This window comes from Ictalurus punctatus, chromosome 15 (assembly GCF_001660625.3).
Source record: "Ictalurus punctatus breed USDA103 chromosome 15, Coco_2.0, whole genome shotgun sequence".
NCBI lineage: Eukaryota > Metazoa > Chordata > Actinopteri > Siluriformes > Ictaluridae > Ictalurus > Ictalurus punctatus.
Window position 1 is genome coordinate 11,762,996 of NC_030430.2, and position 26,231 is coordinate 11,789,226.

Below are 26,231 nucleotides of genomic sequence, written 5' to 3' on the forward strand. Positions count from 1 at the left end.
ATTTAAATGATTTTGGTACATAGCCAATGCTGAGGGAAGAATTTATTATATTTAGAAAGGGTTCAATTACTCCAGGACAAATCTGTTTAAAGAAAGATGTAGGTACAGGATCTAGCATGCAAGTTCACGATTTCACTGAAGAGATTAATGAAGCTAGTTCGGTCTCTCTAAGAGGAGTAAAACATTCTAAACGTTGATCTGATATTGCTATATTATCATCAACAGGGTTAGTTATGAAACTGCCTGGTTTTAATTTAATAGCCTGAATTTCACATCTAATATTTTTTTCATGAAATCTTCACTGCTATGTAATGATTGAGTGCTTCTTTCTGTGGTGGTTTTATTACTAGTTAATTTTGCTACTGTGTTGAATGTTTTTGTTATCTCCTATTTAGATGGAGAGATAGACTGATCTAGCAACACTAAGAGATTTTCTATAATTCAGGAGGCTCTCCTTCCATGCTGTTTGAAATACTACCAATTTGGTTTGACGCCATTCAGGTTATAATTGTCGAGTGGTCTGTTTTAAGGTACATGTTTGATCTTTATACCCGGGTGCTAACTTTTTCTCTCTAATTAATTTTCTTTTGTGTGGAGCCACTCTATCTAACGTCTAGCGGAGCGTTGACTCTAAGCATTCAGTTGCCTGATCGAGTTCTATGGGATCAGACGGTGATCCAATTCTAATTGATGTCTCTGGGAGGTTAGTGATGAAGCTCGGTGCAGTAACTGACATGAAAGTACATTTTAAACAATAGTAAGGTGAAGTGCAAATATTATGATCAATATGTATTATGAACGAGATAAGATAATGGTCTGAGACAACTTCAGACTATGGAAAATTACAATATTTTCTATATTTAATCCGTTTTAATATCTACAGAAACAACCAGATTGAACATAAAGTCTGCAAATTCACTAAGGAATGGGGGTCTATATATAATAATTAGAGGAATTGACTTATTTTTTGTGACTACATAAGTTATACTGGTATAAAGAATTTCAAAAGAGTTGTATTAACACAGTCAACCCTTTTACTCTCATGATCTCTCTCTCTCTCTCTCTCTCTCTCTCTCTCTCTCTCTCTCTCTCTCTCTCTCTCTCTCTCTTTCTCTCACCCACTCTGTGTGTGTGTGTGTGTGTGTGTGTGTCTCCCATTTGTTCACTTTGTGTGTCTCTCTTTTGAGGCAGGCTCCGCCTGTGGTGCTTTAAGAGTGTGTTGTGTGTTCAGATTGGGCACTGGCAAGGAGTACAGCCCCCCTCTCTTCTCTGCCACTGCCTCTCCAGCACTGTGTGTAAGAAAGGGAAAGAGGGAGGCATGTTTCAACAGATGGCTCTTGGTGTCCCAGTTCAGCCAGCGCTATTGCTTTACTACACTTAAACCTGTCCTGTCTAGAGAAAGGAAGATAACAAAAGAGAAAAAGAGACAGAGGAGGAGGGAGCTCAGTTTAGCTTCGGAAACTGAAACTGCTTGGACAAGAACTTCTGCTTTTCAGTTTCCTGTATCTGAAAACTTTTTTCTCCACCCTGTCTTCCATTCACTGCTCTTATGACAGGCGTCCTTTACAGAGTTTTGTTCAGTCTTAAGTGGGAGTGCATCAAAGGAGATAGATAGTGGGAAAGAGAGAGAGAGAGAGAGAGAGAGAGAGAGAGAGAGAGAGAGAGAGAGAGAGAGAGCGAGCAAGAGAGAGAGAGAGAGAGAATACAGGAGAGAAGTGTAGCGTGACTGGGATGTTGCTCCCTCAGCTTTGGGGGTTCCTCTGCAAGACATAAGGGACAAAAACCACCACCTGCTCCCTCTCCAGCAGTTTCCATTGGACCTGCAGTCTGGTGTGTGAGGTAGGCTCATGTGACATGCCCTACTTTCCCCCATCTCTCTCTCTCTCTCTCTCTCTCTCTCTCTCTCTCTCTCTCTCTCTCTCTCTCTCTCTCCGTTTTTCTCTGTATGAATCTGTCTCCTACACTTGCTTACCTAACAGATCCAACAGTAACTGTTAACACAGCACAATTTTCTAATGCTTACCTCTTATAGGATAATCTCTCATCCTTTTCCTTTCTGTGTTTAAAATTAATTGCTGCTGATGTTTACAGCTATCTGCATGGTTGCATACATGTGTTTGTATGACATGTGTAAGTGATGGCATGTGGCTGCCATTGGTGAGTTAACTGATAGGGCCTAATGGTTCAGGAATGGGAGGGTCCCACTATCATAGTCAGTCAGATAGTTTAATTCTAAAGGATGCATACACTATTTGCACCTGTTCTTTTTGCTCTTAAAGAAAAAAATAGCACCAAAATCGATGTTGCTTCTGGCAGTAAGACCCCAAATCTTATCTGACTTTTGACAGATTCTTTGATCTTGTATCAGGCAGTCAATCTGATAACCAAATTTAAAACAAGCAAACGGGATATCTTGCAAAATTGGTTCACAGAGAATGCCCAGAATAGGGAATGGTACAGTTGGTAAAGTTTGTGCTGTCTTGTTTTACTGTGATTATGTACTGTGGTCTAGGAAGCCCATCAAATGTTGCTGTAGATGAATTCTGGAAAACAGCCAAAAATGGCAAAAAAATTTTTTTATATATATTTAAAAAATTGTTTTGGGCTATAGCATAATTTGAGCCATGTTCTTTAGGAAACAGATTCCAAAATTACCTGTAAATGTTTTTATTTACTTTGTTATCAGACTCTGGTTGTGAACATGTCCTCAATTGTCCTGCACCATCACATCATCATCAAAACAAAGAAAAGTACTTATACACATACACATGGTGTCTCAGTGGAGTTGGATTGGAATCTTTAAATACAGTTTTCTCCCCTTGGATTGTTAGGGATAACCAGATTTTAAAATGATAGCACTATGCTTCTGGATGGGACACTTGCAAACAAGAATCATATTTCAGTTCATATAGGGTAACTGACAGTGTTTTGCCTGCAATTATCTAACTAATGTTTACATTTAATTACTAATTTCCCACGGATCAGCAGTTTGGGGGTGACTGAGGTATCAGGGACCGGATTATTTGCCATGGAGTTACCTCAACATGAAAATTATTTAATCTCTTTCATAGACAAAAACACATGACCCTTAGACCCATCTCATGAGGTTACATTTGGCTGTATTTAGCAGTTTTTCAGTTGCAAAGTTTAAGTGGGTGTAACATTCACTATTCAAATAATGACTTGGTGAAACACTGCATAAGAAAGACCCTGGATGCTTGGTCAGCAGAAAAAGTGAGTACACTTTTTAGACTACGTTGCAGTAAATAATGGATCTTGAAAGGACTGCTCATGAAAATTGCAAATTGGTAGGCTAAAATGGTAGAATTTCACTGCAGGCTAATTAAAGAAATTAGTGAATTTGTGAATTTCATGTTTTTTCATGAAATGTGAATTTTTTTGTTTTTTAATTAAACTGAACTTTTGCATGGTTTGACCATGGTTTGCACCAATATTAGAAGATACACTGTCTTTTACAACTTAATACATTTGTAAAACGTCAAAAAAGTCTATTATTAGAGAGTAAAGAGAGCAGGATATGAATTTCAGGAAGGAGTTATTCCATGAGTCCTGTTTATTTATCAAATGTATAGTTGTTGAAGAATTCATATGGAAAATATATACAATAAATACACCAGGGTGGCAAGTTCTTTCCACTTCCCCAGACTCTGAAGGTTCTACTAATATTAGTTGGATTTAAGTAGTTTGCTAAATTGCTATTTCTCTCTTTATCTCATTGTTTTCTTTGCTCTGCTTCACTTCTGCCTCAGCCATGCTGGTCTATCTGGATGAATAATAGTGGCACTCAAAAATTCAGGTCGCTACAATTCTGTAACAAACCTTTTTTCATCGTTTTTCTATGTTGTTTCAAGATGAATCCCAGTACAAATGCTGAGTACATAATATACTATTATCAGACATAGTAAATACAAGACTTTTTGTTTGCACCATGTGTGTTTCTGTACATGTCCACCCAGTTTCTCCCAGGAAGCTTAGGTTGAAATATGTACAGGCATGCCAGAGCAACCATTTGACTTCTTCTATTTTTCCTTGGTCAAACCTTTTTCAGAACAGTGATTAATGATAGTAAACATCATCACTTCCTTTATTTCTGCTTGTCTTTCTATCTCTTTCACTTTATTGCAAACTTTGACACTCTCAGTTTCCTGTGAGATGCTATGCAGCATGATGACAAGTTAGCATAAATCTATAAATAGCCTCACACACATGTACAATACGTTAAATTATTTTAGCATAATTGTTTTTTCCACAAACATTTCTTTTTAACATAGCCCAGGATTGTACTTGTCATTACTATGGCCTGCACGATGGCTATTGCATTCCTCACCAATGATATAAGAAATGGATTTTTATTATTTCCAATGGAACAAAAATCACCATCATTTGTTAAACAAAACAGCAGTCCCTGGCATGCCAACCTGCTTTTTAGTAATGTGCATGTGTGGGTATGAATGGAATAAGTGGATAATTTCTGCTTTTTTCAGAAAGGATTAGCATGTCTGAGTTGCTAGGTGAGTCTGAGCTCTGTGTGGTTTTCATTGAATCTCTACTGTATTACTGAGCAACACTTTTGCGAACAGCCTGTTATAGCCCCTGTGTCAAAGGCTAGAGTGTTGCAACAGGATCTTTAACACCTTTTATGTACTCTGAAGTGTGACGGTTGTGTGCGTGTGTGTGCATGTGTGTGCGTGCGAGAATAGATACTATAAGTGTGCGTGTGTGTGCGTGAGAGAGAGAGAGAGAGAGAGAGAGAGAGAGAGAGAGAGAGAGAGAGAGAGAGAGAGAGCACCCTGGAATGTAATAAGTGACTAAGGACATTCGTGACAGCCTCACATTCCGCTTGTCTCCATTATAGCTTTAAGGTTATGGTTCAGAGAATGGGAGGTGGATAGGATTTTCTCTCAAGTGTGTGTGTTTGTGTGTGTATGTGTGTGTGGGCCATGTATTTAACTGTGTAACGGGACACCAAAACAAATGAGAGGAATGTGTGACAGTTCTGACCCTGCAGTAACACATTTTCGATGGTCCCCATGAGGAATTTATTGATTTGTTTATTTGTTTGTTGGTACTGAGGTGTAAGCATATCATTGATCTGCAGCATTATTTTGCTACAGTAACACACAAGACAGTTGAAATATGTTACAAAGATAAAAATGTGAGTGTGTGTGTGTGTGTGTGTGTGTGTGTGTGTGTGTGTGTGTGTGTGTGTGTGTGAGAGAGAGTAATCTTACTGGTGGGTTTTTGCCTCACGTATATATTTATACGTGATTTTCTCAGTCCTGCTTACAACTGATTGCTCTATTTATCCACCGCCTCCACATCCATTCATCTATTAATACATAAGTCCACATTCAGGATTCATCTCCATCAGGAAGCTGTGCAAATCTTGACCTAAGTGACCTTTTGCCAGCTATATGACAACACAGCTGCTATAAATCACTATATTTAAATCATGATGTGAGAGTAAATAGCATAGGGTTTGGATGTAATAACATACAAACAGTGAACAGAAAATTTGCTAAATCCTCTTTATGGTTTCAGTATTGTATGTGTATTTTCACTCCCAGTTAGCAATTTTAGGTCAGCAGAACATTTTATAAACTTCGGCTTGAAGAATGTCTAATCTGTCGTGTTTTCTGGGTGTTTAAAGTATTTTTTGTGTGTAAGCACAAAAAAGTTCTAATTGCAGTGTGAAACAAATCAGTATTAAAGCAGGGTTCTTTGTTTTTTTGTTTTGTTTTGTTTTGTTTTTTTGTTTTTTTTGCAGGAAAGGTATTTCTGGAATGTTACAGTCTAATTTGTCAAATACATAATAAATGTAATAATGTTCTCTGTTAGCTGCATTCTTCCCTCCCTCTTTCTCTTCTGTTTGACAAGTGAAGCATTATTGAGTTCACTGCCAGCTCAAAGGGTCACCTGGGTAGAAAGAATGGAACTTGATCAAGGGTTTTCTACTACCAAAAAGAAATCGAGAGCTTCCTGGATTTTGTGGCTAGTGTTTTATTTATTTATTTATTTATTTATTTTTTATATTTGTTAAATGCAAACAAAGTCCTAAGTAAAGAAAAAAAAAAAAAAAAAAAGGCCTGCTCCTCTCTCTCTTGTGTTTGCTGTGAACAGAACAGCAGGGAGCATGGTCTTCTGATTCAGGATCACTTCACCCATCTAATAGTGTGTTTGCTAATCAGCAGGAGTTTGTGTCTGAATGTTTCCCGTAAGCGCTCGTGTCAGGCTTTTCCCCCCATTTTATTATCATTATCACTTTATGTGGTTGTGTGGACTGACATATGCTCTCAGTGAACCCACAGAATATGAGTAGATAGGAAATGACTGTATTGCAAAACTTTTACAATTGCATCAAGGACTTGCAGGAGTGATAAATGGCAGGATTATGATTAAAATTTATATAACAGTGTTTATTTAATTTCATACACACATAAACAATGCTATTTTTTCTTTAAATTATTTACATTTACTGATTGCACAAAGACATTACAGAAAAAGAATGAAAGAGAGACTCCTGAGACATGCTGTGAACAGACATGTTTTCACACACATCCTGATTAGATTCAGTGGAGGATGTTGTGTTTGTTCTGCGGTTTGTGCGTCATCCATGGCACACTCGTTAAAAATTATATCTTACATGTTGTTACAAGATTCTTGCCAATATTCCAAAGAATATTAGACTTCTGAAATCTGAACTGGGGAAAAATAATTCTCTGCTTTACATTGGAGTGTTAATAACTGGGTGCACTTCCTACACACACACACACACACACACACACACACACACACACACACACACACACACACACACACACACACACACACTGAGTAGCTCACTCATTAGTCATGATGTCAGTCATTCATTCACTAAAGAATTATACTGCATAAGTTACACAGGCTTCAGCTGATATGGGGTAGTACACAAACATTTTTTTTCCCACTTGATTCCCACCCATGCCCCTAGAACATGCATTAATTATGTTTGTCATATTGCATACAACTCATTGTACACCACAAAACATGGCTGTTATTGATCATATTATTGATAGAATAGATTTTGGTTTGGATAAAGTGCATATGAAAGCAAGAAAGAGCACAAAGAACCTGACAAACTGCCAAAGAGAAGACCCATAAAGTATGTGTATTATTGACAAATTGCTGATGCACACACAAATCCTGCTATTTCTTCCTCTTGAGCTCATTCACATTTTGGGGAGATTCTGCTTCTTACAAAACCATGTGTACACAGACCCTGCTGTACAGAGCGCACACTTATTACACGCAGAGAAAGATGGATTTGTGCATACTCAGGGTCTTATCTGACAAAACAGTAGGTAGTACATAGTTGAGACATGAAGAGTAACTAATCTGACAGGTCTTTTGCTTTGATTCCAACATTATTTATTTTTGGGACAAGAATTTTGCCTGTCTGAACTCATGACCCACAATTCCTCCATGTCCATGAGAGCACAGCAGGGTTCTAACTAGCAGGCCAATGTAAACATTTTTAGTATGTTTTATCACTTGGGGCTTGGCCTTAAGCCACTGCTCACAGAAACATATTCACTAGAGCTGCAGGAATGCTTGACACACACACACACACACACACACACACACACACACACACACACACACACACACACACACACACACACACACACACACACACAGAGGGGAAATGTTAGAGGCAGCAGCTCATTTAACATACAAATGGTTGATTATATTTGTGCTGTACCTGGTGTGTGTGTGTGTGTGTGTGTGTGTGTGTGTGTGTGTGTGTGTGTGTGTGTGTGTGTGTGTGTGTGTGTGTGTCCACAAGGAAAGGGATATCTTACAATTTTGTTATTGTGACATTTGAGTGGTCCCCATGAAGATTTAAAAAAAACAAAAAAAACAACTGCACCTTTTATTAAAAATAGGCATAGTATCAATTAGCTGCATATTAATTATGTCAGTGACATACACTATAAAGCCAAAAGTATGTGGGCACCTGACCATCACACCCATACATGGGCCTTCCTCAAACTGTTGCCACAAAGTTAGAAGCACACAATTATCTAGAATATTATAAAGAAAGGGCTAAAACCTGTTTCATCATGACAATACCCCTGGGCACAAAGCGAGGTCCATAAAGACATGGTTTGTTTGGAGTGGAAGAACTCAAGTGACCTGCACAGAGCCCTGACCTCAAATCCCCTGAACACCTTTGGGATGAACTGGAACACTGATTGGGTGGCCCGACATCTGTGCCTGACCTCACTAATGCGCTTTTGGCTGAATGAGCACAAATCCCCACAGTCACACTCCAAAATCTAGTGGAAAGCCTTCCCAGAAGAGTGGAGGTTATTATAATAGCAAATGGGAGCCTCACAATGGAGTGGGATGTTCAACAAGCATTTACGGGTGTGATGGTCATGTGTCCACAAAACATTGACCATATGGTGTACATGTCTCTATGTAAGCATTTGAGTCAGCATGAACTATAAAGGAAAACACTTGCAATCAGTGAAGACTGATTTTACGTTATTACATCCAAATCCTATGCTATTTAGTATCACACCATGATTTAAATATAGTGTATGATTTATAGGAGCTGTGTTGTCATATAGCTGGCAAAAAGTCACTTAGGTCAAGATTTGCACAGCTTCCTGATGGGGATGAATCCTGAATGTGGATTTAAGTATAAATAGATGGATGGATGTGGATGTGGCGGATAAATAGAGCAATCAGTAATAGGCAGGACTGAGAGAATCACGTATAAATATACGTGAAGCAAAAACCCACCAGTAAGATCACTCACACACACACACACACTCACATTTTTATCTTTGTGATGTATTTCAACTGTCTTGTGTGTTACTACAGCAAAATAATTTTGCAAATTAATGATATGCTTACACCTCAGTACCAACAAACAAACAAATTCCTCATGGGGGCCATCGAATATGTGTTACTGAAGGGTCAAAACTGTCACACATTCCTATCATTTGGTTTGGTGTCCTGCTACACAGTTAAATACATGGCCCATACACACATACACATACACGCACACACACACACACACACACACACACACACACACACACACACACACACACACACACACACACACACACACCCGCACACACACACAAACACACGCCGCACACACACATTAACAAACACACTCACATTTACACAAAGACATGCAGTGAGTATAACAATAAAGTGGTGCAGGAATACCCAGAAATGAGTTCGCATTTTAACACTTTGGGTTCCATCATCCCAAAGTTAATGGGTTTTTGGTTAAATGCCTGAAATAAGGTCTGTGGTTAACACAAGCTCAAGATATTTTCATGGTTTATTCTATGACATAAAATACATCAGTAATACCCCAGTCATGATTCTGTTAAGATTTTACATGTCTTGAAAAAGATGGTTGCTCACACTTGGTTACATGGGACTACAGAGGTTGTCAGGGGCATTAAACGTCATCACGCCGAACAGTGAAAATCATCTACTAAAGACTTGTTGTGTTTATACTCACACTCTTGCAAACTATTCCAACTCAAACGTTCCAACTTGTAGATTTATCAATTTATAGCATTTTCCAATTATAGTGTTTTTTCAAATTGTAGTGCTATAAAGCAGTGGGGTGGTGACTTTGAAGTCATGCAACCATGGTGTAGTTTGTTTATGGCCTAATTTTAGCTTTCTACTTCTAGAAACTACTTCTTGTATTTACACTTTAAAATTCATAAAAGTTGTGTTCATTTGTAAAGATTATCTTGATGAACAAAATGTGTAAGCATCATAAACCTTGGTCACATAGCCCTTTCCTGCAATAATCCAAAAGTCAGTGGAAAAATCCTGTTGGCTTTTTGTCGAGGGAACCAGGGTGATGCTAACTTCCGGGTTGGCCTACAAAATGGCATCATCCCTGCAGCACTCTATACAAACGTGTGAAAGAGAGGATGTGAGTGATTGAAATGATTAGTGAATCTCTCTCGCTTTCTGTGTGTGTGTGTGTGTGTGTGTGTGTGTGTGTGTGTGTGTGTGTGTGTGTGTGTATGTGAGAGAGAGACAGTCTAGCTTTTCTTCTTTGATGCTGTTCATCACTGCAAGCCAACCTGAGCTCCATCATTTCTCCCACTGCTCCCACTCTTCACTCACATAAAAAAAATTCTCACACACTCTTCTCTTGAACTCTAGTCATCCTCTTCTAGTATAACACTCAGTTTATGGAGAAAAATGAATGAGTGTGTGGGTTCATTCACATGTGAATGCAGCGAAGGGGTCATGACTTTTCATTGGAGCTCATTCCCATTTAATCCTTTTGAGGGCCCATATCCTAATTCCTGCAGAGAAAATAATCTGAACACACTGTATAATTTCAGTAGAACACCAGTTCCCGAACTGCAATTTAGTAACTTAGCTGAGATTACAATATTGTTTACAATAAGCAACCATGAATGATGACTTGGCAGGCTGGGTATACAACAACAATTCCGAAAAAGTTGGGACAGTATGGAAAATGCAAAAAAAAAAACAAGTGAAAAGAGTCATTTGAAAATTAAATTCACCCTGTACTATATTGAAAACACATTATTAACACATTATTTGATGTTTAACTTTGTGATTTGAATTTATTTTTGAAAATATACAGTCATTTCAAATGACTGCAACACATTTAAAAAAGTTGGGACAGTAGACTGCTTACCACTGTGTAACATCACTTTTTCTTTTAATAACACTTCTTAAGTGTTTGGGCACTGAAGACACTAGTTTAGCAAGCTGAATTTCCCCCCATTCATCCATTATGCATTTCTTCATCTGTGCAACTGTACGGGGCCTTCGCTGCCTTATTTTGCACTTCATAACGTGCCACATGTTCTCAATCAGAGACAGGTCTCTCTCTGCTTACTCAACCATGCGCTTGTAATCCAGGCAGATTGTGGTTTGGCATTGTCCTGCTCTGGATGGCAGCATATGTTGCTCCAAAATGTGCACATATCTTTCTGCATTAATGTTGCCTTCACAGATGTGCAAGTTACCCATGCCATGGGCACTGACACACCCCCATACCATGACAGATGTTGGCTTTTGAACCTGACGCTGATAACAGCTTGGATGGTCCTTTTCCTCTTTGGCCAACAGGTGTTTTGTCCAAAAACTATTTGAAATGTTGACTTGTTGGACCACAAAACATGATTCCATTGTGCTACTGTCCATCTCAGATGAGCCCAGAGAAGTCGGCGACACTTTTGATGCATCTGTGGATACAGCGGCAAATGGTGTTTACTCACAAATGTTTACCAAAGAATTTCCAAGCCCATGTCAGGATATCCATTACACACTCATTACGACTTTTAAGACAGTGATGTCTGAGGGATCGGCGATCACGTGTATTCAGAAGTGGTTTTCGGCCTTGCCCTTTACGCACTGAGATTTGACCAGATTCCTTGAATCTTTTAATTATATTGTGCACTGTAGAAGGTGAAATGGCCAAAATCCTACTGATTTGTCTTTGGGGAATGTTGTTCTCAAAGTGTTGGATTATTCAGTGACGCATCTGTTGGCAGATCCTTGCTCTTGAAGGACTAGGTCTTTTTTGGAGGCTCCTTATATACTATGATTAGACGATTGCCTCAACTTGCCATATCTCTATTAGTCCTAAATTGCCCCTGTCCCAACTTTTTTTTGGAATTTGTTGCATGCATCAATGTCAAAATAAACATTTATCTTCAAAAAACTATGCAGTTGATTAGGTAAAACATCAAATACCTTGTCTTTATACAGGTGCATCTAAAAAAAAAGAGAATATTGTGGAAAAGATACTCTTTTTTTACGTAATTTAATTAAAAAAGTGGAACTTCATATATTCTAGATTCATTACACACAAAGTTACATGTTTCAAGCCTTTTTTGTGTTAATCTTGATGATTATGGCTTATAACTCATGGAAATCAGAAATCCAGTATCTCAAAATATTAGAATAAAGAAAGTATGTTAATTTATACACTCAATACTTGGTCGGGGCTCCTTTTGAACAAATTACTACATCAATGCAGTGTTGCATGGAGGCAGTCATCCAGGAATTTTTTTTTGTTTGTTTAAATACAAGTCAAAGTACATTTACAAATCGCTCCTATTTGTTTTTATTAGCATTTTCCATACTGTCAGAATTGGGATTGTGTTATAGGAAGTTAAATAATTGAATGCATCAAGAAACTGAGATTTCTTTGGTTCTGAATATAGATAGAAATTTTTTTTTTGAGGAAAAGCTAAAGGCTTTATACTTTGTGGTACTGAGATGATGTGAAGTGATTGCGCCATATGTGTGGGTCTTAAAGCCTTCATCAGAATTGCTAAGTTTATAGATACAGTGGACATGAGTGTGCAAAAACAGTGAAATTAACACCTTTCTGGTTAGTTTTATATGTAGTAATTTCATTACTACAGTATACACATGTAACACATGTTATAAATAGATGCAATTTGTTTAAAAAAAAAATCAGACAAATATTTGACTTAACCAAAATTGTTGTTTCTACCTGTTATATATCAAGAAGGAACTCTGGACTTCAGTTCCCATCAGCCACTGCACTGTACTACATCAATGTCACATGACCACCTGCACCTGAATCACGTTTCTGTTAACGAGCACACTTATATATAGCCATTGTTTGCACTGCTTCCTTGTCTTATGTTTGTCTTAGACTACTGTTGTCCATGTTACTGTGTTTTGGTCCTGTTAGTTTATGTTTAGTCCTTGTCACAGTGTTTTGCATTAGTCATAGTATCTTTTGTGTTTTGTTGGCTTATATAATAAAATGTTTAAACTCTGCGACTGCTCCCGCATCTACCTTTGAAACGTGACAGAACGTAAGACCTACATACGGAAGCAGCAGATCACCAGCGGATTCACTCTACCACCTATGTTCTCGGAGAACTACGCCACACCAACAGGAGGAGGAGTCAGGGTACAAGTGCGAGTGTGTCGTCTGGGCTAGTACCATCTCCCACCTCCCTACCCTATAACGGTTCTAGTTCAGCAAATGGAGTCAGCGAAGAACTAAAGTCAGCCTTCCTGCTTGTGTGAGGACGCCACTCAGCTTTTCGGTTCAGCTGAGGACGTCGCTCAGTTGCCCGGGTTGGCTGAAGACGTTGCTCCGTGTCCCGATATATCCAAGTGCTCCCCTCTGTTCGCCAACCCCGTGCACAACGCCGCTGTACTGGCTTGCTCCACTGAGGAACTTGCCCTGTTTTTCTGCACCGCTGAGGGCATCGCTTGGCTTTACCGCTCCACTGAGGAAGGCACTCCGTTTTTCTGCATGGCGGAGGACGCCGCTCTGCCTTCCTGCTTGGCTGAACACGTAGCTCTGCTTTCCTGCCTGGCGGAGGATGTCGCTCTGCCTTCCTGCTTGGCCTCTGAGCTCAAGCTCCAATAAGGAGGTCGCCCTGCTTACCTGTTCCACTGAGGAGATTACACTGCTTACCTGTTTCACTGAGGATGTTGCGTTGTTTCTTGCTCCGCTGAGGAAGCCGCTCAGTCTCCTGGTTCTGCTGGGGACATTTTGCCCAGGGGGCCAGGACTGCCAGATGTAGGAAGTGTATTCTTGGGCGGGTGAGGGTCCATATATCAAGAAGGAACTCTGGACTTCAGTTCCCATCAGCCACTGCACTGTACTACATCAATGTCACATGACCACATGCACCTGAATCACGTTTCTGTTAACGAGCACACTTGTATATAGCCACTGTTTGCACTGCTTCCTCGTCTTACGTTTGTCGTAGACTACTGTTGTCCATGTTACTGTGTTTTGGCAATATTAGTTTATGTTTAGTCCTTGCCACAGTGTTTTGCATTAGTCATATTTATATAGTCATCTTTTGTGTTTTGTTGGCTTATGTAAAACATTTCAAATCTGCGATTGCTTCCACATCTACCTTTGAAACGTGACACTACATTTAGTGTCCTCTCTTAGAGAGCTTTCATAATAACAATAATGACTAATGACCCATAAAATACAACTTGGTGTAAATAGGTGTAAAACTTGTGAATTCTTGTGTGTTTCACGAAGTGAGAGATATGTGCAAGAACAGTGTCATACCAGTGATCTGCCTAAAATCCACATTATAGATGGAAACACATCCATTCTCATTATAAGCATCAAGAAACTCAACAGGTATTGCCACACTGAACATCATTAAATGAAAACAAATGGCAACAAGAAAACAGCAAATAAGGGTAGAATTTAGTCAACTTTCTTAAAGCAGTAAAGGGCCACAAGAACAAATTTTACTGTTCAACATTTAAAATCTTCATAATATTTAGGCAATTGCAGACAAAAATTCACTTTTGAATGATATGTTTTAGCTCTAGTTGCATAATGTAATTCTAAGCCTAAACTCCTCTAAATGATTGCTGCCTGATGCATGAAAATACATATGAATAAATGTCACTTTATTCTCACATATTTTTAAACAGCATGTTGAATTTTGAAAAACTTATATTATACTATATATGTGTGTGTGTGTGTGTTTTTTTAAAAAGCTGATACTGCATGTAAATTAATAATTTTCAACTTTATTTGAGCTCTGTTGCTGAATCTTAAATACCCATTTATTGGGCACATATTGTGCTAATCCTAAATCCTTTAAGCATTTAATGATCAAATCTAATTTTCAAGTAATAGTAATAGAAGTACTTTGATATTTGATAATTTATATTTAAGAAAAATGATAGCTAAACTGTAAAAGTAATACTTGGTATTAACAGTGGTATTAGTACTTGTACATCCTCTTATGTGTATGTCCCTGTGTGCACATCTAAAAAGTGATGACTGCTTTGTATTGATCACACCTCCAGGTGTTAGTGTAGTTTTGTGTAATTACTATAAAAAGATGTTTACATTACTACATTTATTGCACATGTATGCAAATAACATAAATCAGGCTGTTCTGAGCCAGTATCACTCTGCATATTCATGTCCTTACACAAAGCACACAAACCAAGCACAGACACAAAAGGGCATTGATCTTCACCCTCACTCTCAGCTCATGTCTCACTGGAGATCGCTCAGAAGCATTGCCAGGTAATTTCACCCTTGAAATGGAGATTGTGATTCTTTATCAAAGTGTGCACAAAAACAAGTTTACATTACAATGCTGACAGCAAAATTGTATAGCCTTCAGGGTGACCTAAAGACAAAACTGTCACTAAAAGTGCAACTTCAGCCCCTAGGGCTATGTCTCACCTGTCACATGTCACTTTTTTTGGTTGCTTTTTTTTATCTACTAAATTAGCTTCTCACACACTATGAGATTTTGCTGACTGACTATGGCTCTCACCTGAACAATTAGTCCTTTACTCCTTCTCATTATCAAGTGATTGATAGAAATTAATTTGTGTGTGTGTGTGTGTGTGTGTGTGTTAAAATGCCCTCATATATATGGTGGTCTGTCACACAAATCAGCCTAGAAAAGGCTTTTTTTTTCTGACTCACTAATCCTCACTGCTTTAAAGCCACATGTTCTGAGGTCTCTTTACATTACAATAGGTGATGCTATACACATAATGCATGGGTGATTCAATAAATAAAAAAAACAAGAAACTCAGTGTCACAAGGAACTCTGCTACTGCTTTATATTTCTTCAAATACATTTAAATAAATCCTGCCTCATGCACTAGGTCTGGTTAGTATGCACTAGTTCTGGTTAGTATTTTTTTCCAACACTGACTGAATGCCATGGTTAGCGGTGTAGGTATGCTGTCCATGATACATGGACTGCAACCATAACATTTCAGTAATGCCAAGGAACCGACTGCACATTTCCAGTTGTGCGCAATATGCACTCAAACATACAACAACAACAACAACAACAATAATAATAATAATAATAATAATAATAATAATAATAATAACAACAAGAATACTGTGCCTTACACGAATATAACAACAAGAACTGATATCAGTGAAAAACTAATTTCTTCTTAATTATTCAAATTACTCCACAACACAGTCATGTCACCAACAATCTCCTGATTTTGCAATTTTCTCTGTTCATCTGTGACAGTTACAAATACAGAAGTACATATGGCACAGGGTTGAATTGCAGAATTGAATATTCACAAACAGAAATATTCAGAAACCCCTTTCTTGCTTTTTAAGCATTTTGCTTACTGACAACAAATTCAACTGCCTTTTTTCACCATATACATTCATACAGTACATAATCCATCCATCCATACATACATCTACCCATCCACCCATCTGGCACAAGGCGGGGTACACCCTGGACGGAGGTGCCAGTCCAGCAGAGGGCACACTCACATACTCATTCACATTCACACACCCATTCATACACTTTGGACATGCCAATGAGCCTACCATGCATGTCTTTGGACTGGGGGAGGAAACCAGAGTACTCCCGCAGAAACCCTCGCAGCACAGGGAGAACATGCAAACTCCACATACACAGGGCCATGGCAGGAATCGAACCCCCAACCCTGGAGGTGTGAGGTGACCATGCTAACCGCTAATCCATTGTGCACCCTACAGTACATGATGAATAGGTCAATCTAACTGATAACACAAGTACACTATGATTGGTCAGTTGGTCACCATGGAAATTAGATGACTGTATATTTAGAATGAGGTGACATAAAAAATTATAATTCATTAAAATGATTTTATTAGTTGTTTTAGAAGCTACCGAGGTGCCAGATCCAAGTTCAAGAGTACAGGCACTTCAAATCTGAGAGTGACAGATCGTTAAATAAACAATTGAAAAACAAGATTGTGGACCGTGGAGATAGATATGGAGCTAAACAAATTTGTGGGAAATTTGTACTGTGTTTCTGATGCTTCTGAAATTTTAATATTTTGCAGTTTTTTGAGAACAAAAAACATTTGAGAACATCTCAAATGTGCAATTGTTGGACTGTGGTCCTGCACTAGGCTTGCCTAGACATGCTTAGTTTGGAAAGTGATGTCAAGTAAAACCCTTGGGTGAAGACTAAATATAGTAGATAGTAGTAAAGATTCTGAAATCTCTAACTTATCAAAGGAAACCACTGTGTTATGCAGTATGCTGTTGCATAATTGTAAATCACCTCTATTTGATGCCCTGCCTGGCCTCACGATACTGAACTGGTCATTCAGATGGCAAAGAACTGTTTGGGGAATATTGTACTTTTCACAATTTCAATGGCCAAACCATTAGGAAGTTCTTGTATTAAAAGTGTATATCTTGTGAAGGTCAAACAGGAATTATTTCTTTCCTCTCACCATGATTTTTTCACAGCAGACTCTCCATCTTATTTTTTCTTTTCCTCATGTGCTTTTTTCTCTCCCCTCCATCTTTTTCTCATTTCTTTGGCGTGACCCCACTCTGTTTGGGTGTTGATAGGGTCCTGTCGACGTTCCATCAGTGTTGCTACATGACTGGGAGATTGGATTTTTGCCCAAGTTATTTCCAGTCTTCTCTCACACCCTCACTCCCACTTTCGCTGTCATACTCTCTCTCTCCTCTTTTATCCTCCTATCTTTCTCAGTCCCTTGCATAATCTCTTTTTCTCTCAAGCTTTTTCACCCTCTGTTTCATATTCAGCAGCAAGATTGATTGATCAGTGCATTCTCATTCATGCTCCAGCATGATTTGTCGTAGCTGCTCTGGGTAAGAAAGAGTGAGAATGAAAAGAATGGGAGGGGAGGTGAGGAAAGAAAGATTATCATTGAGCATGCTAAACCAGCATTCATTAGAATCACCCCCTGGAACAGTCCAGTATGGCCTAATTGGATGTTTGAAAGAGCTCTGGATTCAATTGACAGCAAGAGAAGGAGAGAGCGAGGGAGAGGAAGGAAAACAGATGGAATTAACATTAGGCTGCCTCAAGGTTGGTCCTGGAACCAATTTCGGCACTTTGAGGAAGAGGCAGCCTGGCAATTCACAAGACTCCAATCCCATCATACCTATCTCTCTCAGTCACTGTTCCCAGAGCTGTTTAAACCCAGGAGGTGTGCACAAGCTGAACTGAGTGCTCTTATTTAAGGAATGTGATCTATCTATGCAGTTAATAGAAAACATACCATATACCAGGGCTAAGGCTTGTAAAAATGACGTAAAGCCTTGCAGTAATCCACTGACTAATGAACATCACAGTGCTTTCGGGAAACACCTGGTTTATTGGACAAGGTTATTTCATGAAACACTGCAGTGCATCCATCGCAGTGAAGATTGTGTGAAGCTTCGGGGCACACTAATGGTTTCTATTTTCTTTTTTAACCTGCCTCACAGACCAGCGGATATGCGGGGCACCTGAGTACCATCAGCTCATCTTACTGAGCACCAAAAGCAGCTCAGTTATTCATCTGAGACACGAGATGCTCGGACAGTTTTGCAGATGTGTCTACTGTGCAAAGAAAGAGACAGAAAGAGGGGGGTATGGGGGGGCTCACTGGAACAGCTATAGGTTTTACTTTCATTGCCATACACACTTGAATTGCAGCATTTTTGCAATGCTTAAATATCAAAAGGACACACAAAGCAAGCTGATACTTAAAGTCTGGCATTATCAGCTGTGTTGGATGCTTAATTTACAGCAGAATGTATCCACATGTACCATCTTACAAAGCTGGCTGACTGCCTCATTATGTTCTAGTGATATTGTGGGATTGAGTGCTGCCCAATTTCACACAAATTTGACCAAATGTAATTAAGGCATTTGGCATCTTCACCTTCTATTTGATGGTTGCTGTGTATTAGAATCCAGTAATCTTCCTTAAGTGATTTTGGTAGCATCTATATAGAGTAGAAGCACGCAATTTTAGACTCATTGTGTAACAAATCTCTCCATGTACTGACCGCTGTACTGGGTCACATGCCGCAAACTTGTAGTTCCCCACCAAAAACACCAAAAATACCCCCGCAACTTGAAATTTCAACTCGTTAACTTGAGGTAGTCTTCTCAACTACCAGTTCCTTCCCTGTTTACAGAGTGATGTCAAAGCATCAGTGTAAAGTAACCCTTCTCTAGTTTTTAAATTAGTTTAGAGAAGTATTGGCTTTAGATTAGTTACTATGCTTTTACTGTATATTGCATGTTGAATGTACTGAGGTGGGAAATGATGTTACTACTTGCAAATGACCACTTACAAGGAACCATGAATGCAGCATTAGAGTAGGATGAAGAGACTGAGAAAATAAACTTAATATTTGATCCAACAAACTTAGAAAGAAGCCTAATTTTTCTCTTTTAATTGTGAAAATTTTTCTAGGATTTTATATATGCATTTTTATCTTATAGAAATAATTGTAATATTGACAAAATTGGTAAATATCAATGGTTTGGGCGAATAGAAGATGAGGAAGAATAGTGTATGTCGTCTTTCTCATATTAGACTGCGGGTCTGTGGTTAGTGGTTAGTCCTATTTGCTGTCACTGAAGCTGTTGGAGAAGAACAACCAGCTTACCTCATTGATTTACATTAATCAAGGACACACACACACACACACACACACACACACACACACACACACACACACACACACACAAACACACACACACTTTCTCTCTCTCTCTCTCCCACAGGTGCCAAGTCTGTTAATATTGCATTGTGCATGTGTCTGCTTTCATCTTGATGGGATTTAATTCAATATATGCTAGCTAACTTACTTCTGTATGGAGAGAATTACATCGAGCGAGAGACAGAGGATGAATAGAAAAAACACATTAAGATAAACAGACACAAGGATAGGACAGGAAAATAACAGTAATGAGAGTATTAGAGGAGCAGAGAGAGAGAGAGAGAGAGAGAGAGAGAGAGAGAGAGAGAGAGAGAGAGAGAGAGAGATAGAGAGAGAGAGAGAGAGAGGGGGGCAAAGTAAGTGAGAAAAGTAGAGAGCTACAAGAGTGAGAGTGTGATAAAGAGTGGAGGCTTGTGGCTGGAGGCAGGTTGTTGAGTGATCTCTGAGTGTCTCCTATCAATGTCACTGCAATGTCTTTCACTGCCACAGAACAGAGAGAGACACCTTCCATCTAGCACTCATTCTTTGGTCACACATGGAGGCCTTCAAAAACAATTCCCATCACAAATATGTATGTATATATATATATATATATATATATATATATATATATATATATATATATATATATATATATATATATATATATTTCACTGCTCTGCTATTTGTTGATGAATTAAAAATCAGCTGTGGTGTTGCTGGTTTCTTATTCTTCGAACTTCACTGTAATCCCCCATCCCCTTAACAAACTCTGGTCACACCTGTTCCTTGTGTTCAGTCATGTTTTTTTTTTTTTTTGTAAGTCTGTTTGTGTACTCTTGCATTCATCTAGTCTTGCATGTGGTTATACTTCTGATGCTTCTGATGCTTACATACATCCTGTTGTCTTTGACTCTTGTGGGTTACAGTTGATGCACATTCTGTGTAACTTTGATATACTTGACTAAACAAACTGCCTTTTCTCCCAGTTCATAAGCTTTAATCCAATCTAGCTATGATGTTCTTTAATGTATTTCTACCTTTATTTAAGTATGCCAATCATCTTAATTCCAGTGACTGGTGGCCTGTCATCTTAATAGGACTTATGGTAGACTACTGTTTTCATTTGATCAAGTATCTAGTTGATGGAAGACAGAGATTACCTATCTCTCTATCATCCTATCAATACAAGCTGCCTTTCCCACACTGTCATTAGCAGTTGAGCTAAGGGACATACATTCCAGGCTTAAGATCTCTCTAAGCTCTTTTCTTATTACTAATCCTGCAATGGTTTTTGCCCTGTGGCTCTCAATGAACTTGTCAGTTCCTGGCCTTGTGTGTACATCTGTATGAGTGTGTGTGTGTGTGTGTGGGGTGGGGGGGGGGGGGGGGGGGGGGATTTGTTTGTGGCACAGTTGTCTGGCCCCTGCTAAGCCCCATGCTCTGCTAATTGGGCCTGCTTTTTCTCATGCATCTCCCAGCACAGTGGGAACTGGCAAGGCTGTGAAAAAAGTGAGAAAAAAAACAATACAAGCTGAGGGCCAGAAAGTCATTCGGCTCGTCCAAATGAAGAACACAAATCCATTGCATCAGTATGCTGGTCAGACCCAGATTCAGACCTGGGGTGGGGGTGATGGAGGGGACATGAGAGAGGGGGAACATAGGGGTCTTTTGATTGGGAATTGTAAATGCATCTCCCTTCAGCGTTTTCTTTTTCTCATCATGGCATTGGAAGCGAGAGCTGACCAACACCTGAAATCAATCACTGCCTGTCACTGCCGACGCTGAAAAAAAGGATCACATGAAAGGAATGAACACATCACTCTTCACTGATTCTGACTGGATCTGAAGCGTGGAATGATGTTGAACTGTTTGCTTGTTTCGTAGGCCCAGAGTTTCGGCATCCGCCTTACAAAGGAATTCCCATCAGCCGTTAAGGGGCTGAACCGAGGCTTGACAGGTGAGTGACGGGGGGATGGGGACAGGGAGGGGGACTAGACAAATGACATAGACAGCTGGCCAAGGGGGTGTGGCTGTTTTTTTTTCTTACTCTTAATCCCTCCACCCTTGAGTAAAGATGTTAAATTTTCAAGTGTGTCAGAAACAGGTTCTTCTGGCTTTACATATTAAAGAAAAACAAAAGCAATTTGTCGAATAGGAGGGGGGTGCGGTGTGAAAGAGGAGGCACTGTGTGAAATGATAGAATAGAGACGTGAAAAATGAAATGGGGTAATGGAAGAATGGGGGCAAGAGCTAGTGAACAGAAGGGGTTGAAAATGGGACATGGGGTCAGAGAAGGGGCTCTTTGAGGTAATCAGTCTCTGTCTCTGTCAAACACACAGACACAGAAACAAGGCTGAATGCTTTTGTATCCTTAGTGAAGGAGACATACACATTCCTGATTATTTCTGCCTTGGAAAATACGAACAATCATGAATGCATAATACAGACATATGCATGGTCTTATCCCAGCCTGTACGGTACCTTTTGTAAAACTGTTAGGTAGCCTATCACATCATACCTTTTGACCCCGTGGTCATTTAACTTTCACCTGTTGATACCCTGTTATTCTCTAGAGTCGTCTGGTCAAATTCTTTCAGGTAGAAAAGAGCTGATGTTTTTCGCCCTCTCCATCTATATCTTCGTACTCCATTTATCACCTTCCCGTTGTCTTCCTCAGATACTCAGCAGAAAGACAAGAACTTTATCCACCTCCAACCCCCTGACCCCAAATTTCTATGATAAAGATTTATTTCTCCCACACACATAGTCAGTTTCTCTACATATGCTTTCAATCTTCCCAGCTATCCCCTGGTTGCAGCCAAGGGAGGTCAACCTTGAACTATACAGTGTTAACAGTGTGCATGCATGCATTTGTGTGAGAAAGACAGATTTCTAAGAAGATGAAAACAAAAAGGGGGGGATGTGTAGAAAGAAAAAAGATATGGGAGAGGGAAAGTTACATGAATATATACAGAGGAAATGGAAGGGGGGAATTATAGGAAGCACTCTCTCTATCTCCCTCTATCTTTTTCTTTTTCTCTCATGGGAAACAACGTGCTCCAAAAAGCAGGCATCCTGATTTCCCAGAAGGCTTTGCTAATGGAACATCAGGTTCAATCTGCCTGTCGCTCTGTTTCATTTTGTTTTTCTATCTTGCCGAGGTGACCTGCTTTAGGGCTTGTCCTCCATCATCTGGGACTTGGTGATTTGGGAATAATGTAACTTAATGAAAATTCAAAGTAGAAGAAAAGAAAAATTTTCACCCTATCATCAGATCAAATCCCGATGCAAGACCTATCCATGGAGCTCAAGAGAGCATAATTACTTCTGCTGTCTTGGTTGGAGGGATGGCTTTATCCGCTCCCCTGTCAGTCAGAATGACATTAACCAACTGTGGGCTTCTGTCTTGTATGTGGAAGAGAGCAAGTAGCACTTTCCTCCATCTGTTGCTGTACTGTGAAATAAGCAGCAGTTCAAAAAGATGTGGTGGCTGGTTTCACATACTTCATAGAAAGCATGTGTTAACCCTCACCCACCCTGGTTGGTAATTGTCATGAGAGAAGCGAGAACTAGCCAGTGGGTTGGAGTTAGTGAGATAAGTGGGGATAATAATAATTTTAAAAAATGATAAATCAACCTTTAATTGCAGGCACAAAGCCATGGAATTTATTTTGTGACATCACAAACTCAGTTGCTCAATTTCTTTCACCCAGATGTATGAAGAAAGTCTCCGATTTAAATGGCGAATATGACTTTTACATTAGGTTAACAGATTTCACCCACACACCAATCAGTATAATTAGAATCATTTATCCAACCATTTAAATTTCAGGGGCACTCTGGAAAAGGTCCCATTTTCCTTCAAAAGATCTCTAGAAAAAGAAAAGATGTGTGGGAGCTTATAGAATGTGTGAATTCAAGCTGTCAATCCAATAGTGACTGGCAGTCATGTTCATTCAATAAAGTAAATAAATAAATAACAAGAATGTTTGATGGCAGACGTGTGCATTATGGAGATTCTGCAGTCAGACAATTTAATGTCTTAAATACCGGGGCACAACTATTGCTAATCAATCATTCTATTTCTTTTATATTTAGAAAAAACTTGTATGTGCTTGTGTCAGTGAAAATAAGGTGTAATGCAGTGACAGGGTTTTACATTCACCAGGAGTAACTGTAGTGTATTTCAGTAATAATGGTAGAAGTGTTTCTGATACTATAGGAGGTGAAATCTCTACAGATTGCACCTCTTAGTGCCTCAGAAGCACTTTCCATGCACAACTTAAGCACTTGTCATTCACAGCATGTTTTGCATCTTTGGAAATTTTCAGCTGCTATCTATCCAATCTATCCATCCATCCATCCATCCATCCATCCATCCATCCACACAAACATGCATACATACATACATGTTGGATGGAGAATGTTTTATATTTTGGTGGTAACCAAATGGCCCCACATGGATATGAATATCTGACAGTTTTGATCTTGAGGGTACATTTGGCTGAAGCTTTTATTTTAAAAACTATTTACAAATGTTCCACTTCAGCACATGGCTGCATTTGCATTTATAAATGCATATACGTGTGTGTGTGTGTGTGTGTGTGTGTGTGTGTGTGTGTGTGTGTGTGTGTGTGTGTGTGTGTTTTGCTGTGCAGCAGTAGATGCTATGATGAGAGGAGGGGCCGCGACCCGTCCTGAAGTGCGGTTTGTGTTTTTCTGTGCTCTGTTGCCGTAGGGACAAGTAGAGATTTGTTACCTTATGTGTCATTTGTCATTGTTACCGCATCGTGCAGGGGCACCATGGGAGGAAACCAACCATCCATCAGATGCATGGCCTGTCGCCATGGTAACGACAGTGGCCATGACATTGAGAAGGGACTGGTGGGATTAATCTTTATATTTCTTAGGGGCTTAATGTGACTCTTCCTCTTTTGAATATTTATCTATTTACTTTTTAATTTTTTTAAACATTTTTTTTAACGGTTTTATCCGAACAGATTTACAAATGAGGATGAGTATTATCCAAGCATGTGTATGTAGGTCTTGTATTGCTATCTTTGTGATGGTATATAATTGCACTATTGCAATGTGCATGTTGATGTCTTTGGGAAGAGGTTCAGTTGGAGGGAGTGTGACTGAAAGAGGACAGGGAGAGGGGGAATGTCTTGAATCTTTTTCTTTTCCCGTAGTTTTAGTCACTACCATGGAAGAGAGCAGTACATTGGCAAGAAGGTTAAGTACATTATAATACACCAAAACAGACTGTTTAGAGATTTAATGAAAAACTAGGAAAATGTAGGTACAATATATAGAAATAGAATGGTTTAGCATTACTATTTGTCCCCACAGAGACCTAAATACACAAGAGAAAGTTGGTCTTGCAGCACTTTCCTGCTGAAAAAAACAACAACAATAGAAACCGAACAGAAATTCCAATATTTTCTAGTACAAATACCATTACAAACCATCAGCTGTTAACCATTACAAAATAGTTTCCATTATGTAATAGGATGTATTAAGGATGTAGTTCCATAATGGTATCCACTACACATAACGTGCCACCAATAGAAGTCAACAAATTATCAATAGAGACCTACAGGGACCATTACAGTTTCCATTAAAACCAATACATTCCCATTATAACCATTAAAACCATTACAAATTCTATGAGCGGTGTATATATATATATATATATATATATATATATATATATATATATACACACACACACACACACACACACACATATATGTGTGTGTGTGTGTGTGTGTGTGCGCATGTGTAATTAAACGACTAAAAGAGAATATATATATATATATATATATATATATATATATATATATATATATATATATATATATATATATATATATTTTTTATTTATATTTTTTTTTACTTGAAGAAGAAATTGAATCCATTTGACTGCATTAAAAATCCTCAGTAATTGGAATTCACATTCCAATTTTACATGTGTTTTTCTTTTCTCTTCCTGAGTTCTCGCTGCCATTCATCTCACTGTCACATGCAGCATTGTGTTACAGAGGGAATGTGATGATGTGATGCCAGTATGCTTCCATGGTTCACCACCTCTATGACAGCATTTACAGGCAAACAATCCTTAAATGGTCCTTTTTTAAGTTTCAGTTTCCTGAAGTTAATTAATGACTTCCAAGATAGTGTTACATTGTGATAGAATGTAAATTCACATGCACAAAAAAATAATGTTGATGGGACAATAAAATATATATAAAAAGTTGAGGACATATTGTCATTGTTTTCCTCTTTCTTGTAGTTCTTTTACAATTTTCTCAACTTTTCAACATAATTGCATTCAAGCTTGGAGTATAAAATTGTAGGAACTGACAAAGCGCAGGCATGGAAAGATCAATGTGAAAAACAGAAGTTTGTTTGACGCATAGTATTGATCGGCAAAAGAGTGATTTTTTTCTTTCTTTTTGAGCCTCAGGTGCAGCTGATCCTGATAGTTTTAGAGTTGTTATTGATCTTTAAACCACCTCAGGGGCTTCCTGTGTTTCGCAGATAGTGGAAGCCTCTTGTTCCCAGGTAGGTGGGTTTCATCACAAAACAAAAGAATAGAAGAATGGTTGTGCAATTGGTAGACCTTCAACTGTGAGGCATTTGAAAACAAAAAACTGTGATGGGACTTTCCAAAGGAGCAATGGCAGGAAATTTCTGTCAGCCCAAACC

The 26,231-nt window shown here is 38.8% G+C and overlaps 1 protein-coding gene across 5 annotated transcripts in view; it reads left to right on the forward strand.

The window, feature by feature from the left end:
* The first annotated feature begins 1,281 nt into the window (after window positions 1–1,281).
* sulf2b (sulfatase 2b) overlaps window positions 1,282–26,231 on the forward strand; it is a 158,764-nt gene continuing 133,814 nt past the window's right edge. For 3 of the 5 annotated variants that reach the window (XM_017486933.3, XM_017486936.3, XM_017486938.3), the window contains exon 1: window positions 1,283–1,839. The gene's annotated coding sequence lies outside the window, so the exon portion shown is untranslated. Of the gene's footprint in view, window positions 1,840–21,404; window positions 21,478–26,231 lie in introns of all 5 variants that reach the window. The other 2 variants (XM_017486934.3, XM_017486937.3) reach the window with 2 other exon arrangements.